Consider the following 17,323-nt stretch of genomic DNA (forward strand, 5'->3'; position numbering starts at 1 on the left):
CATTATATCAAAAAAGGGTGTGTGTAAAATGTTTTTGACTCCTAATAATGGGGGTAGTTATTTATTTGCCACCCACCTCGGCAAAATGTGGCACAAGGCCGGAAAGTGGGGATCCAGCAGGCTCCCCTAAAGAAGGGGCATTCCTGCAATTGTAAAAATTGCCTGAGTAACCCTGTCGGCATTCCCCAGTAGGGGCGCCTCAGGCAGTAAGCATTGAACTTACTCCACCGGAAAGCTCAGTGGCAAGGCCTGGGAGGATGGACCTCCTAGGTATTACCCAGGTGGCGTACCTCAGTCCAACAGGTGCTGGGCCGGTTCCCGGCCCCTCACCTGTTGGGCTGAGTGTCAAGTGACAAATCCTTGACGAGTACTACTACCCTGTCTCCCTACAGCTGAAGCCGCTAGGAGACCTTCCCCATCAGACGAGTGATGGGAGTATGAGACAAATGGATTTGCCAATCATTTTTATAACCAACGGCTGTGCTAAACAATCAATGAAAACGTCCCAAAATTATTATAAAAATTGTAAAATTTTGGATTCAATCAGTTCGCTGTTTACTATGTCACGGACCGCATTTGATTCTTGACCGCCATCTTGGTTACTGATCTAAACTACGCCACCATCTTTGTTCAACACAATGTCTCAAAACTTAACAACAGGAAAACAAATGAACACATATCTAAAGAAATGGCAAAAACACTAGAGGATGACCTTCAATCTGTAGTGGAATGGGGACAAAAATGGATGGTCACATTCAATGCTGCCAAGACTAAACTGGTTTCCTTCAATAATTACAAGAAACTTTCTCTGCCACCAATAGCAATGGCCAGTGACTCTTTATCTGAGAGTATATCTTTCAAACTGCTTGGCTTAACGTTCACAGGAAACAGGAGTTGGAACAATTACATTGAAAGCATTGCAAGGGCCACTGCGAAGAAGGTAGGCTCTCTCTACCATGCTAGAAAACTACTAACACCCAAAAGTATCTTGTACCTCTATAAGGCCCCCATTCGCCCATGTATGGAGTATTGCCGTCACATCTGGGCTGGTGCATCTGCTACTAGTCTCTCGCTCCTAGACAAGGTTCAAAAGAGAGTCGCCAATCTGATAGGCCCTGAACTGGCATCTAAGCTTCAGCCTCTGTCCCATCGACAAAATGTTGCATCCCTCTGCCTGTTCTACAAGCATTACAAGAGAGCCATTCAGAGTAGGGTAAATCTCGTACAAGTTTCGTTGCTCTACACTTAACTCTTTCCAGAATGTCCTTTTCTTTAACTTTGGGCACCAGACCACAGAAACATATTCCAAGTGTAGGCGGATTAGGGACTTATAGACAAGCAGGAAAGATGTACCCAGAGTTGTAAACGTGTTTGATGGCTCTGTGAATCCAGTTGGCTATGTTGACTTCGAATTCAACCTGCTTAGTGAAGGACAGCCTTTGGTCAATGATTACACCAAGATTGGTCTCTTTCAGAGTACAGCAGCTTCCATCATTATACTTGGCGTATGAATGGTTGGGATTGTTATTACCTAGATGCATGGTTGTACACTTCTCAGGATGGAACAACACATGATGTTCGCCCAGGATTAGAGTTGGTTTAGGTCACACTGCAGACTGGAGTGCTTGGTATCCTGTGAGTCTTTAATGACTTGAAAAATCTTGGAGTCATCAGCAAACATGTGAATGAAACTGTCCAGCATCTCCGGGATATCAGCAACGAAGAGAATGAAGAGCAGTGGGCCAAGAACAAACCCTGTGGAACACCACTAGTCACATTCGCCAAGTCAGAACAAGTTTCGCTGACTATGGCTTTCTGTTTTCGGTGTGTGAGAAAACTACGAACCCATTGTAGGGTATAACCCTTGATTTTAAAAGTACTCAAATGTGCGAGAAATCACTCATGAGGGACAGTGTCAAAGGCCTTAGCATAATCCAAAAAGATGACATCAATTCATAGATTATGACTCAGTGTCTCTGTCTAGATGTCCAGAGTTTCAATGGGGTTAGTGACTGTTGACTTGTTAGAAGTAAATCCATTGTTCAAAGTTGTTTTCTTGAGGTGGTCAGTAATTAGTAATACACACGGACGAAAAAACGCTTTGGATAATCACAGATTTCAAGGTAGTTCTACTAAAATAGCCATATTTTTTAAACCAAAGCACTTCAAGTCTTCAAATTACTACTGTTTTGTTCGGAAATGAATATACTTTCAAATGAATTAATAAATATGAATGTACATTATATATTTTAAGAGTTTTAAGCAAATAAAGTGATAAAAATGTGAACGTCATAAAATGGCGTTTTCGGTAAGGTTTTGTAATGACCCCCCCTGTTTTCTAAAGGTCCGTACCATGATTGTATGAAGAATTTCGTCATGAAATTTAAGAACCAATTAGAAGAGGTGTTAATCTTAATACTGTCAAGTGTCCGAAATATTTTTGACCATTTCTTTTTTTGTCGTGTTAAAAATAAGACTTTAATATGACGAGTATTGAACATTTTGAAAAAAAAATTCTTCGGACACCCAGTAGTAAGTAAATCAATCTTTTTACTATCTTTATCAATTAAAAGTATTATTTTATGTTGAGTAGGACCGCGGTGATTGATAATTTAAAAGGACCTACCCGAAAAAACAAATCGTTTCTATTTCTCGAATTTGGTCAAATGAAGTTAGTATTACCGTGGCCTTCGTTATAAATCTTGTCTTTTAAGACGGTCTTGGTATTACTAGAAGCAGCAGCAGCTCCAGCCTGTAGAATCAGCAATAGCACAGTGTATAAACAACACGCGTTCTTTAATTTTTATTCAAGAACGAATTAAGAAAAACATGAAAATATGAATATAAATGTTCTTATATGTTTAATGAGAGCTATTTTGTTATCAGAATAACATTAGTTTAGAACTATTCGGTTTTCAGAATGTATAACAACAACAATCCCAACCAATTCGGCATTATGAATCTGTTGCAACTTCTCACATTGCTCGTCAAAATTAAAAACATGGTTAAAAAAACAAAATAAACTTTTGTAGATATATAGCTTGCACCTTTATTCTTTAAATTAGTTTTGAACAACGAATTAAAACAATGTTTTACTGCGAACAGCCACAAATGTTTTTTTTTCAAAATAAGTATCAAAATCTCGTTTATACATAGATTCGAAAAAGTTGTCAAAAAACAAATATATAACAAATAAATGTTATCAAAGGCAAAATAAGTTACTTTTCTACCAAACTGGATATATTTTTCGTGTTTTTATTCAATGTAACATGTTTATTCAGCTCGAAAAACATCCAGTGTTTACCGATGTATTGGAAAATTAAAAATGGTGCCCGACCCGACTCTCTTTGACACGGTAAGTTTGAGAAAAGGAGTTAAAAATAAAAAACAACTATACAAAATACTGTTAAAAACTCACCGAATATATGTCAGCCTATGTCACGGTAACATATATTGAGCGAGTTTCTAGCAGTATTTTGTCTACTTTTTTATTTTTAACTCTTTTCCCCAAACTTACCGTTTCAAGAGAGTCGGGCGCCATTTTAAATTTTCCAAAACATCGGTAAACACTGTTTTCAAGCTGAATAAACATGTTACATTAAATAAAAACACTAAAAAAATTATCCAGTTAGGTAGAAAAGTAACTTGCTTTTGATAACATTTATTTGTTATATATTTGTTTTTTTGACAACTTTTTCGAATCTATGTGTATAGTAATACAAACCCTCAAAATCTATATCAATATTCTTGAAATTTTAAAAGCAGTTAGAAAACACATCAAACTACAATTAGGAAGCTTTTTATTTCGTTATTTTTTTTTTCTACTTATTAAGCGAAAGATATTTTTACAACTTGCTCCAGCGTAGTATAAACGGCCTATGGAATTAACACCTTCAACCTCGAAAATAGAAATCAACAAATTTTTGAACGCTCTCTTTGAAAAAAAGCTCTCTTAACTTCACCTCTAATACAAATTATGTGTGGCAAGTCTCCTCCTAAAACACTCTTTAACCCTAACAATAACACTAAGTTCGAGTGGCAAGCCCCCCCAACAAAATACCTCTGTAAGCCACATACAAGCATCTAAAACAAACAAACAAAAAATAGATCCTTCCTTAAAGAAAAATACACATAAAAATAAATTGGTTAACTGTCCTAAAATGCTAGAATGGTCAGGATGAATTATTTTACATTAAATTTTTGTGAAACTAACCGCTCCCCCCTCTAATATTGTTTTTGTTAGTTTTGTCTCTGTCAAGTTTTCAGTATGTTCACACATAATTTTCCTTAGCCCTACAATTAATTCAAAGTCCGAATGGCAACCCTCCCCATATTCTCATTGCATAGAAACCCTATTAAAACTACACATAATCATCTTAAAAAAAAAAAAAAAAGCATGCATATTTTCCCATAGAAAAAAAAAACAGTTAACTGCCCTAAAATGCTAGAATGACCTGTAATAGGAAATTATTTTATATTCAATTCTAAAATAATTTGTTTATCTTTCATTAAAGTTTTTCATGGCATTTTATACATAATTTCCTAAAAAGGTAGAATCACATTTTGGAGGGGTGGTCAGAAGGAGTTGAGTGGGGTTAAACAGAAGGTGTTAATCTACAATAATACCAAAGAAATATTGCAATATATTCATTTTTAAATGGTCTTATGTTTAGATTTAAATTTTTTGTACATAAAGCACATTACAATTCAACTTTGAGTTCAACTTCTTTTCTGTTTATGGATACATGGCATTTTTAAGGAATTGCTGCATATTTATGCACATTTACTGCAGATTATTTGGAAACCATAAACTTTGGGAGATTTTCAGTTGCATATTCTGATTCCTTGTACAAAAATACACTTATATGGTAAATTTCATTTCTTAGTCTTGTGTTTTAACAAAGATATGACATTTTTACTGAAAAAGTAGTGTAAAAAATGTGACGAAAAAGAGGGAAAAATATCCAAACGTGTGAGGCACAAAAATAGCCATAACTTCCTTAATTTTAATCAGATTTTAAAAATTTAAAAAGATTCTTTCTTAGCTCATCAAGCTCTTTCTATGCATACCAATATTGAAATATTTCAAGCTATTTCAATTTTTTCATGTGTATTGCTACAGTAATGTCCTTGAATATTAACCGTTCCATGACCTTGTAAACTTGTGAGAGAGACTAGTCTGTAATTGGTTGGGTTGGACTTATCGCCTTTCTTAAAAATAGTGGTTACAATGGCAGACTTTCACTGACAAGGTACAAGTGTTAAAAAAAATAAATAAATAAAAAATATTTATAGAAATGTAAAAACTGAAAGTTTATTTTTTTTGTACTGTTTCATGATAGCACAAGAAATGTTTAAACTAAAATAATTTTTTGAAATAGATTATTTCCATATGGTTTTGTATTTCGATTCATGTTTACTTAGGTGTGTCAGAAACTTTGTGAAAAATATTGAATAATTCGACCCCCCGTCTTTCCAAGCTTATAACTACTCGAAAAATGTAATTCAAACCCTAATTTTTTTTTTTTCAATTAAAGGAGCAAGTACCAAGGTTTCATTAAAAAAGAAAAAAGAATACAAACGTGGTTTAAAAAAAAAAGGTTTTAAACTTCGGGCTTTACAGGTAAATTTAAAAAACGGTTCTTTTTTTTGTTGTTTTAAATTAGAATATATTATTTATTGATCTTTTATCTTCAATTTGTGATATATAAAACTTTGGCACATAAATTAATTATTTACTTTTTAGTAGACATTTCAAAATGGGGGTCGTGAATTAATTCGACCCCCTGTATTTCCAAGCTTATAACTACTCGAAAAATGTAATTCACACCCTAATTTTTTTTTTTTCAATTAAAAGGGGCAAGGACCAAGGTTTCATTAAAAAAAAAAAAGTTAATTACTAACTTCTATTCCATATTTAGGTAAATCGAGTCTACTTTCGGTGTCTTAACTTACTGAATTTTTGGACATAAATCAACAATTGCTATTGTGTTTTTAGTGTAAAAAAAAGTCTATTCCTAGGGTCTAAAACCATTAAAGTGGCGAAAAGAGAGATAAGTATGTCCTCCTTTCGCAATCTTCAAGGTGTATACATCTAGGGAAAATGCTGTTTCCCCCAATTTTCTGTAAAAATTACTTTTGCTACTATAAATAATTTTCTACCCAATGAATTTTCGTAATTTTGGAATATATTACTACTTTCGATAGGACATTTAAAAACTATGATTTGTCGATTCTATCTTAACAATCACCATTCTGCCTGGCGCAATGGAGGAGGAAAGAAAAGTCCCCATTAGCTGTGAGAAGACGAGTCCTTGCTATGAATATGGAAGTACCAGAGATTAAAGTTCAGTCAAGCAAGCACACACAAAGGATTAGGTTAGAAATTTCACCCAGGTTCCCAAATTCACCCGAAAGATTACATCAGCCGAAACATCGTGAATATAAAAACCAAGATGCAAACAATAGTCTGATTAATCCAATTCAACAATACTCATCTAAAAAATTCAGGAAAAGAAAAATATTGTCTAAAAAAAAAAAAATAAAATAAAATAAAAATAAAAAGGGGGGGGGGATGAATGAGTAATGCAAATTCCGCGAATAACTTTTTTTTTGTTCACTTTTAACAAATGTTATTTTTTCTCACGAAAAAAGTGGAGGAGGAAGTTGGCATTTTGGGATGTTTGTTTAGAAGAAATACAATAGTGCTTCTTTACAATAGCGTGTTGTTGTCCTCAGAGTTGCAGACCGTAAAATATATTTTAAGCCAAATCTTTCAGAAAAAAGGCCAAATTGAGAATTGTATGTATATGGTGCTTATTAAGATTGGCACTTATGGCGACAATTAAAAGTAAAAGAATACAGAAAAGTATTATGATGTAAATACTCGTTACAGAACGAATATGTCATATTACAAAAATCACATAAATCGATCGGGTAGTTTTATTTAAAAGTAAGAAAATCAAAATTTACAACTATGACTGGAACCTGCATACAGACTTTGGTCTCTTGTTTCAATTGCTGCTATAAGTGCCAATCTGAATAAGCACCTAAATACCTGATCAGTTTTGCATCCCAAGCAAATTGTTTTCGTTTGACGAGTTGTGTCTGCAGGGCAGGGCCCTTGAGCCGCAGGGGGACATGTTAACAACCCTCCCTCTTCAACGTTAAGAGTTTTCTAAACTTGCTTGGGATGTTAAGCAGTACAAGTGTCATATATTTGAGGTAAAAAGTAAATAAAAAAATAAAATAAAAAACTTTGCTTCTACAGAATTTGAACCGAACTGACTTTTGTTGAACTAAGGCTAAAACTGAGGTTAAAAAAAATAAAACAAAAACAGTTCAGTTCAAATTCTGTAGAAATACAAAACTCCATTTTAAAATTATTTTCTTTTAAGAAAATAAAACTTTTGGATGCGTGCCCGCGCAACTCATCTACATCCCTAGTGAGAAACGGGAGTGAGGGAGGAGGGCTAAAGCAATCGACAATAAACCAATCCGTCCTGTTAAATGAAGAAGTAATGCTTGGGAGTGTGATTTTCAGAAGAAAAAAAAATACAAAAACAACAAAAATAAAACTAGTTTTAAAAACGTCATCTCTCGCTGGTATATATCGGAAAATTCTGTATAACTTAACTGCCATATATATTTTCGAAATTGAATACCTGGCTCTACTCGCGTATTGAGCACTGTTGAAGTAAATACTGAAAACAGATACATAATATATATATTCGGTACTAGTGCAGAGAGTGATCCGGGCGTAAATAATAACGTTATTATTTAAAAAGCCATTCTTAACATGGTGAGGGGAGGGTGTTTTGTACCTATTCTATACTTCAACCTTACAATTGAATAATAAAAAAAACATACTAAAATTTTAATTAAACTTGGAAATACGATTTTAAAAAAATAGCGCGGATCACTCTCTGCACTAGCACCTTTTTTTCTTTTTACATGGAGGTCACCACTTATCAAGGCCAAGAAGCCACTCGGGGATAAGGGTTATTTATATATATATATATATAAGAAAGAACACTTCACTCACCTTTTTAAGAGGAAGCCGGACTGGCAGATTGAATTCAAATTTAAACCGATGAGCCGTATGTATGATTGAGATTAAAAGTAAAGTTGAATATCGAGTTTACAAAAAAAAAAAAAATGTCACATGGCTAACGTTGTTGTTGTAGAAAGTTTTTTTTTTTTTTTTTTTTTTTTTTTTTTTTAAAGAAGTAGCGCGCATGCGAGTCGCTGCTGCCCTCTGGCGAGCAGACGCGACATTACTTCTTCCCGCCCATTTCGTCAAACTTTAACGGCGAGTCCTTATTTAGCAATTTAATTCGTAGTCTTACTACACATAAAGCAATACATATATTGATCGGAAATTATTACAGTGAAACTTTTGACGCTTTTTCAGAATTAAACCTATTTTGCAAAAAATTTGATTGAATAAAAATCTTTTTAATATACGTAACCGTTACGGAACGAAGATGTCATATTCCAAAAATCAAATAAATCGATCAAAAATCGTAAAAAAATGATTTTCCTATAGTTGACAGCGATTTTTTAAATATGTCCTTATAAGCAAAAATAATATTACTTTCGTAATTTTCGTAATATTTGGATATATTACTAATTTTGACATGGTAATTACCATGTCAAAATTAGTAATATATCCAAATATTACGAAAATTCATTGAGTAGTTTAAAGTAATTTTTACGAAAAATGGGGGAAATTGCCTTTTGCATAGATGTTTTAACATAGATGCTAAGATTTCAAATACAACGGACATAATTTTTACAATCTATATCTATATCTACGTATCTATAAAAGTGAAAGTGCCTGTGCTGTGTGTGTGTGTGTGTGTGTGTGTGTGTGTGTCTGTCTGTCTGTCTACATTTCCCGACATAATAACCCTTATCCCTGAGTGGCTTCTGGGCCTTGATAAGTGGTGACCACCGTGTAAAAAAAAAAAAAAAATTCTACAGGGAGGGTTCGCTTTTTTCACCGATATTTTCGAAAGTCATCCCCTCTTTTCGATTGTCTAGCCTTAATTAAAACCTACGTCACTTACGTCGGGAAGTGAAAATGTGTGTGTGTGTGTGCGTGTCTGTCTGTGTACATTTCCCGACAGAATAACTGTCAATTTTCAGTCTAGAGACACGAGATTTGATATAAGGGGTATTGATATTTAGGAAAATCTTTTTAATCGGTTTTCGGGCAGAAATTTGGCTGTTAAGGGGTCAAAGTTCAACGATTTGACCTTTGAGAACTCCAGCACATTCCTCCGCCAATATTGGGTCTAAACACATGAAATTTTCGATATAGGTTACTTGGACATGGATCAATCTTTTTAATTTGATCTGAGCTAAAAAAAAAAAATAAATATTAAGGGGGTCAAAATTGGGGTCGAAATTACAAAAAAATTTACCTCAGCGGTCTCTACCAAATTACTCAGCCAATTTCTGATCTAAACATTTGAAATTTTACATAAAGTGTATTCAGGGATAGGACAAGTTTTTAATCAGTTTGGGTTGAAAATTTGAGCTGCCAAGGGATCAAAGTTAAAACAGTTTGACCTTTGCAGTGTCTAGCAAACTACTCAGCCAATTTTGGGTCTAAACATTTGAAAGTTATACATAACGGGTATACAGACATGCGGCAAGCATTTTAATTAATTTGGGGGCGAAAATTTCGCTGTGAAAAGGTCAAAGTTGAAAGAGTTGACATTTGCAGATTCTACCAAATTCCTCCACCAATTTTGAGTCTAAAGACTTGAAATTTTATATGTAGGTAATTTTCAACCCAAACTTTGTATTCTGATTTGAGACCAAAATAATAAATTTTAAGGGATCAAAATTGGGGTCAAAGTTTTAAAAAATTGACCTCTACGGTCTATACAAAATTACTCAGATAAATTTTGGTCTAAACATTTGAAATCTTACATAAAGTGTATTCACAGGTAGGGCAATATGAACAGTACACAGGGCCCGAGCAAAGTCGGACTGAACTGCTAGTATCTATAAAAGTGAAAATGTGTGTGTGTGTGTGTGTGTGTGTCTCTCTCTCTCTCTCTCTCTCTCTCTCTCTCTCTCTCTCTCTGTTTGTGTACATTTCCCTACCAAATAACTGCCAATTTTCGTTTTACAGACTCGAAATTTGACATACGGGTTATTGAGATTTAGGAAACTATTGTAATCAGGTATCGGCCAGAAATTTGGCTGTTAAGGGGTCAAAGTTCAATGATTTGACCTTTAAGAAGTCAAGCAAACTCCTCCGCCAATATTGGGTCTAAACATTTGAAATTTTAGATATAGGTTATTTGGACATGGATCTAACTTTATAATTTGATTTGAGCCCAAAACAATAAATGCTAAGGGGTCATAATTGGGGTCAAAGTTAAAAAATAATTTACCTCTGCAGTCTCTACCAAATTACTCAGCCAATTTCTGGTCTAAACATTTGAAATTTTATATAAAGTGTATTCAAACATAGGCCAACCATTTTTATCGGTTTTTTGGCTGAAAAGTGGGCTGCTAAGGGGTCAAAGTTCAAAAGATTTTACCTTTGCGATCTATAGCAAACTACTCAGCCACTTTTGGGTCTAAACATTTAAAATTTTACATAAAGGGTATTCAGACATGCAGCAAGCTTTTTAATCAGTTTATAGGTGAAAATTTCGCTGCCAAGAGGTCAGAGTTGAAAGAGTTGACCTTTTTTTTTTTTTTTTTTTTTTTTTTTATTACATTTTCACCCCAAACAAGGCATATTGCCACTTTGGTGTAGGGGGCTACTATCAGGGGAAACATCTACTGGGGTACTATGTAGGGATTAGGGCAGCGAGATGTTGGTTCACGTTGCACTTGAACTTATGCATGTCAGTACAGTTGGGGAAGCAGTGACCTGGAATGGAATTCCAAAGTCTAGCAGTTCTGGGGAAGAAACTACTGGAGTAGAAAGATCTTTTACATCTAGGGATCTCTACAGTGTGGGGGTGGGATTTTGTAGCTTGTCGGGTCTGTCGAGGGTGTTCACGTCGTGGGGGCACAAGTGATTGCAGTTCTTCAGAGCATTCACCATTATAATACTTGTAGAACAGGCAGAGGGATGCAACGTTTCGACGATGGGACAGAGGCTGAAGCTTAGATGCCAGTTTAGGGCCTATCAGATTTGCGACTCTCTTTTGAACCCTGTCAAGGAGCGAGAGACTAGTAGCCGATGCACCGGCCCAAATATGACAGCAATACTCCATACATGGGTGAATAGTGGCCTTATAGACGTACAGGATACTTTCGGGTGTTAGAAGTTTTCTAGCACGGTAGAGAGAGCCTATCTTCCTTGCAGCGGCCCTGGCAATGCCCTCGATGTAATTGTTCCAACTCATGTTTCCTGTGAACGTTAGGCCAAGAAGCTTGAGAGACGTACTCTCAGCTAAAGAGTTGTTGGCCATTGCTATAGGTGGTAGAGAAGGTTTCTTGTAATTATTGAATGAAACCAGTTTTGTCTTGGTGGCATTGAACGTTACCATCCATTTTTGTCCCCATTCCACTACTGATTTGAGGTCATCCTCTAGTGTTTCTGCCATTACTTTAGATATATGTTCATTTGTTTTCCTGTCGTGCCTGCTATAGAGTGTGGTGTCATCAGCATATATACCCATCTCAGAGGCAATCTTGTCGGGGAGGTCATTTATGAATATCAGGAACAGCAGAGGTCCAAGGATAGATCCTTGGGGCACTCCCGCATTTATATCATATTGTTTAGATGTACGACCGTCGAGGACAACCTGGATTTTTCTCTTATCTAAGAAGGATTTAATTATGTTAAGTATTCTACCAGTGATACCGTAAGATCTAATCTTCCTGAGGAGACCCTCATGCCATACCCTGTCAAAAGCCTTAGATATATCTAGAGCTACCGCTCTGCCCTCTCCCGCTTTGTCCAGTGAATGGTATATGCGTTCAGAGATTACAGTGAGGATGTCTGCCGTGGAACGGGCTTGTCTAAATCCATATTGATAGTCGGTCAGAAGTTTAGCATCTGTAAGGTGCTGGACTAGAGCATGGTTAATTAAGGTCTCAAATATTTTGGCAAAAAGTGGGAGGAGGCTAATAGGGCGATAATTTAATGGGTCAGTTCTTTCGCCAGAATTCTTGAATACTGGTACTAACGAAGCAGTTTTCCAACAGCTCGGAAAGCAAGATTCATTAAGGCATTTGTTGTAGAGTTTGGAGAGAACTGGAGCTACTTCGGCTGAGCACTTTTTTAATAGCACAGCTGGGATGAGGTCGGGTCCACATGCTTTGGAAGTGTCAAGGTTTTTTATGATAGCATGCACCTGAGCAGGGGTGATTTTCAGATCATCTAGCGTGGCGTCTGTCCGCATAGGAAATTGAGGTAGGGGGTGGTTTAGAGGGTCCAGTGTGGAGTTTGAGGCAAACTGACTGGCAAGCATGTTAGCCTTCTCGGTTGCTGAGCAAAGAACCTCGTGATTGTTGGTTAGTGGGGGAATTGTTGATTGCCCATTATTTACTACACTGTTGTAGATTTTCCAGAAGTCACGAGTTCCTAATTTTTGTGCTTCGATGCGTTTTTTAGTGGTTTCCGTAAATTCCCTCTTAGCTGTCGCTATTTCTTTCTTAACGTTACTTCTAGCTTCTATGTACTTCTGTCTGTTTGAACTGGACTTATGTCGATTAAACCTGCGGAATGCATGCTGCCTTTGATCAATGGCAGTTGCGCAAGTCGAAGTAAACCATTGGGGAGAGTGGGGCTTGCTATAGAATTTCCGCATGGGAACATGCGCTTTGATTGCAGTTTTGAACCATTCAGTGGTCTCGGTTGCATACTGTTCAGCAGGAAGAGAAAAAATATTTCCCCATGGGGCGTCTCTGATAAGATCTCTGATAGCTTCCCAGTCAGCCTTTTTATAATATCTCGTTGTTTTGAGCACTGGCTCTTCAGTTTTGGGTCTAGAGTTTAGGGCGATTTCAACCATTATTACCGCATGATCAGCATTCCCAAGTGGGCTGTCGGCTTTCGTTACACAATCATCAGGAACTGTGGTCAAAAACAGATCTAATAGTGATGCGTGTTGTTCTTCCTGATTAGGGAAGCGGGTTGGAAAAGTAACAATTTGCGATAGGGAGTGAGATACAGAGAAGCTATGAGTTGCGCTGCCTGCTGCATCTGTATAAGTAGAGAATCCAAGCCAGTTTTTGTGATGGACATTAAAGTCGCCAAATACATGTACTTGGGCGCTAGTGTCGAAGGAGAGTGCTGTGTCTATGCTGTCAGATACTTTGTTTATTATGGTGCAGTCTTGGGTTGAGGGAGAGCGGTAGAGAAAGTAAAAGTAGCTAATGTTGCAGGCTCTACCAAATTCCTCCGTCAATTTTTGGTTTAAACACTTAAAATTTTAGATGTAAGTTACTTGGACATGGGTCAAACATTTAAATTTCATTTGAACCCAAAACAATAAATGTTAAGGGGTCAACATTGGGGCCAAAGTTGAAATAAATTTGAAACAGAGGTCAACCAACTTTTCTGTATGGTAGTTAATGAAGCCTATTATATAGAAAGGTGTTACGGTACATATGCACACTTTTTAATATATACATATGCACATAAAGTTATGAACAGTACATTTTTTTTTTTTTTTATTACATTTTCACCCCAAACAAGGCAAATTGCCACTTTGGTGTAGGGGGCTACTATCAGGGGCAACAACTACTGGGGTACTATGTAGGGATTTGGGCAGCAAGGTGTCGGTTCACGTTACACTTGAACTTCTGCACGTCAATACTGTTTGGGAAGCAGGGACCTGGAATGGAATTCCAGAGTCTTGCGGTTCTGGGGAAGAAACTATTGGAGTAAAAAGATCTTTTACATCTAGGGATCTCTACAGTGTGGGGGTGGGATCTAGTAGCCTGTCGGGTTTGTCGAGGGTGCTCGCGTCGTGGGGGCACAAGTGATTGCAGTTCGTCAGAGCATTCACCACTAAAATACTTATAGAAAAGGCAGAGGGATGCAACATTTCGTCGATGGGACAGAGGCTGAAGCTTAGATGCCAGTTCAGGGCCTATCAGGTTTGCGACTCTCTTTTGAACCTTGTCAACGAGCGAGAGACTAGTAGCAGATGCACCAGCCCAGATGTGGCAGCAATACTCCATACATGGGCGAATGGTGGCCTTACAGAGGTACAGGATACTTTCGGGTGTTAGTAGTTTTCTAGCACGGTAGAGAGAGCCTACCTTTCTTGCAGCGGCCCTGGCAATGCCTTCAATGTAATTGTTCCAACTCATGTTTCCTGTGAACGTTAGGCCAAGGAGTTTGAAAGATGGACTCTCAGATAAAGAGTCGTTGGCCATTGCTATGGGTGGTAGAGAGGGTTTCTTGTAATTATTGAATGAAACTAGTTTAGTCTTGGCAGCATTGAACGCGACCAACCACTTTTGTCCCCATTCCACTACAGATTGGAGGTCTTCCTCTAGTGTTTCTGCCATTTCTTTAGAAATGTGTTCATTCGTCTTCCTGTCGTGTCTGCCATAGAGTGTAGTGTCATCAGCATATATACCCATCTCAGAGGCAATGTTGTCAGGGAGGTCATTTATGAATATCATGAACAATAGAGGTCCAAGGATAGATCCCTGGGGCACTCCCGCATTTATATCATATTGTTTAGATGTGCGACCGTCGAGGACTACCTGGATTTTTCTCTTATCTAAGAAGGATTTAATTATGTTAAGTATTCTACCAGTGATACCGTATGATCTGATTTTACTGAGGAGACCCTCATGCCATACCCTGTCAAAAGCCTTAGATATATCTAGAGCTACCGCTCTGCCTTCCCCCGCTTTGTCCAGTGAATGGTATATACGTTCAGAGATCACAGTGAGGATGTCTGCTGTGGAACGGGCTTGTCTAAATCCATATTGTTTGTCAGTCAGTAGTTTAGCATCTGTAAGATGATGGATTAGAGCATGGTTAATTATGGTCTCAAATATTTTGGCAAAAAGTGGGAGGAGGTTAATGGGGCGATAATTTGATGGGTCTGTCCTTCTGCCAGAATTCTTGAATACTGGTACAACAGAAGCAGTTTTCCAACAGCCCGGAAAGCAAGCTTCATTAAGACATTTGTTGTAGAGTTTGGAGAGAACTGGAGCTACTTCGGCTGAGCACTTTTTTAATAGCACAGCTGGGATAAGATCGGGTCCACATGCTTTTGAGGTGTCAAGGTTTTTTATGATAGCATGCACCTGAGCAGGGGTGGTTTTCAGATCGTCTAGTGTGGTGTCTGTCCGCATAGGAAAGTCAGGTAGGGGGTGATTTAGAGGGTCCAGTGTGGAGTTTGAGGCAAACCGACTGGCAAGCATGTTAGCCTTGTCGGTTGCTGAGGAGACAACCTCGTGATTGTTGGTTAGTGGGGGAATTGTTGATTGCCCATTATTTACTACACTGTTGTAGATTTTCCAGAAGTCTCGAGTTCCTAATTTTTGTGCTTCGATGCGCTTTTTAGTGGTTTCCGTAAATTCTCTCTTAGCTGTCGCTATTTCTTTCTTAACGTTATTTCTAGCTTCTATATACTTCAGTCTGTTTGAACTGGACTTATGTCGGTTAAACCTACGGTATGCATGCTGCTTTTGAGTAATGGCAGTTGCACAAGTCGACGTAAACCATTGGGGAGAGTGGGGCTTGCTATAAAATTTCCGCATGGGAACATGCGCTTCGATTGCAGTTTTGAACCAGTCAGTGGTCTCGTTTGCACATTGTTCAGCAGGGAGAGAGAAAATATTTTTCCATGGAGCATCTCTAATTAGTTCCCTGATGGCTTCCCAGTCAGCCTTATTATAATATCTCGTTGTTTTGAGCACTGGCTCTTCAGTTTTGGGTCTAGAGTTTAGGGCGATTTCAACCATTATCACTGCATGATCAGCGTTCCCGAGTGGGCTGTGGGCCTTCGTTATGCAGTCATCGGGAACTGTGGTCAAAAACAGATCTAGAAGTGATGCGTGTTGTTCTTCCTGGTCAGGGAAACGGGTTGGAAACGTAACAATTTGTGATAGGGAGTGAGATATAGCGAAGCTATGGGTTGTGCTGCCCGCTGCATCTGTGTGAGTAGAGAATCCAAGCCAGTTTTTGTGGTGGACATTAAAGTCACCAAACACATGTATTTGTGCGCTAGTGTCGAGGGACAGTGCCGTGTCTATGCTGTCAGATACTTTGTTTATTATGGAGCAGTCCTGAGTCGAGGGAGAGCGGTAGAGAAAATAATAGTAGCTAATACTGTGTTGCACGTTTAGTCTAAAGCACATAAAGGCTTGATCATCTGTTTCTAGGTTTGTTTCTCTAGTCAAGGGAAGGGTATTACGAATGTAAACTCCAAGTCCGTGCATATGTCTGTCAGAGTCCTTACGGCAGAGTGGGAGATATCCAGGCATGTTAAAGTGGTTAGAGGGAATGGAGGAGTGTAGGTTAGTCTCACTTAGTGCTAAGATATCCGGGGTATTTGTTAAGGGAAATGCTTCAACATCAGCTAAGTTAGTTCTAAGCCCACGGATATTTGTGAATGAGAGCCTCAAGGGAGGAGGCAAGTTGAATTTGTTTGTCCCTAATCCTGGTTTAAGCTTATTTTTAGATTGTACTGTCGTCATATTTTTTTTTTTATTAGTTTCGGTAAGGGGGAGCTAAACAAGAGGTTATGCGGAGCTTCAGACATGCATCACAAGTAGACCATCAGCTGACCTTTCTCCAATTAGGATTGTGGCCTCAGGAAAGCCCACCGGGGATGAGTGCAGGGTCCCTTTCCATGTGCGTCATGGCACTGCAAACAACCCGATATTATTCAACTGTTGATGGAGCAGCCGCTCTAAGCGCTACCAAAGAGTTAGGGCACCTGTACTACCAGTCGGGAACAGCAGCCAGTAACTGTCAATCCGGTACCCTCAATCCTTTAGAAGAAGGTCAACCCAATCTAATCGCTCAGGCATATCTTATACTCAAGCACTCCCAAATGTTCAGTTTTAGGGGTGGGGCATGCTGGGAATGGGGAAGAACGGCGTTCATTGCCCTAGCCAGGAAACAAGATCTACCGCTGGGTGTTTCTGTCGAATCACTGAGATAGTGTCTCTGCGCTTGACTAATAGGCAAAGAAGGAGTATGGAAGCCGGGCGATAGACAGAGCCTATCTACTCCATAGGGCCCGAGCAAAGCTGGGCTGAACTGCTAGTATCTATAAAAGTAGAAACGTGTGCGTGTGTGTGTGTGTGTACATTTCCCTACAAAACAAATGTCAATTTTCAGTCTACAGACTCAAAATTGACATAA

General features: G+C 38.0%; 1 protein-coding gene across 3 annotated transcripts in view; it reads right to left on the reverse strand.

Moving 5' to 3' along the window:
• LOC145291310 (centromere protein K-like) overlaps nucleotides 1-17,323 on the reverse strand; it is a 131,268-nt gene that overhangs the window by 74,031 nt on the left and 39,914 nt on the right. Inside the window, exon 1 of one of the 3 annotated variants that reach the window (XM_080138090.1) lies at nucleotides 8,045-9,091. The exons of 1 other annotated variant lie outside the window; for it this stretch is intronic. The gene's annotated coding sequence lies outside the window, so the exon portion shown is untranslated. Of the gene's footprint in view, nucleotides 1-7,057; nucleotides 7,445-8,044; nucleotides 9,092-17,323 lie in introns of those variants that run through there. One more of the 3 variants, XM_080138733.1, reaches the window with a different exon arrangement.

The sequence above is a fragment of the Euprymna scolopes genome, chromosome 1 (assembly GCF_053919585.1).
Source record: "Euprymna scolopes isolate OS-2025 chromosome 1, ASM5391958v1, whole genome shotgun sequence".
NCBI lineage: Eukaryota > Metazoa > Mollusca > Cephalopoda > Sepiida > Sepiolidae > Euprymna > Euprymna scolopes.